Below are 612 nucleotides of genomic sequence, written 5' to 3' on the forward strand. Positions count from 1 at the left end.
TATAACCCCAAAGTAAAGGGCTAGGCTCTAATCACTCCACAGACAGTCAGGGCTGGACCACAATTGCTAGTTTCTGCACAGCTGAACTCCTCAAGCAAGGAACAAATCTTAAAAACGCTCTCCAGAAACCTCATTTTCAGAAGTGACAAAAACACATTAACCTTGCCAGTGCTCCCTATCGATTGAGCACCAAGCTGCCAGCATCCCTCCCCCACACTGTCAGGCACGAAGGAGCGAGCAGGAGAGAGCCAGAGAGCGAGAGCAAGAGAGGAGGGAGAAAAAGAGCTTCAGAGCTGTGACCTTCCAAAGCTGTGCAGTAGTGTCCAGTCTGAAACGATCTACTTCAAATATTTTACAGCAAATATTTCCACTCACCCCTTTGCTGCAATCTGCTTCACAGCCACACTGATGCATGCAGGATATTTAACCTTTTCTTCTGTTGCCATGGTATTCTGTAATCCACTCAGTCTGAATGCAGGTTGGCTGGGCCAGGATACAACAGCACATGTTTCACACACAGGACGTGCCTTGTTACAGTACATCGTACCACCATGGGGGCATGTTGCATAATTGCACTGGGGACTCCTAAGGGTGATCTCAGCTAAGGAGTGC

Source organism: Polyodon spathula, chromosome 58, assembly GCF_017654505.1.
Source record: "Polyodon spathula isolate WHYD16114869_AA chromosome 58, ASM1765450v1, whole genome shotgun sequence".
Lineage (NCBI taxonomy): Eukaryota > Metazoa > Chordata > Actinopteri > Acipenseriformes > Polyodontidae > Polyodon > Polyodon spathula.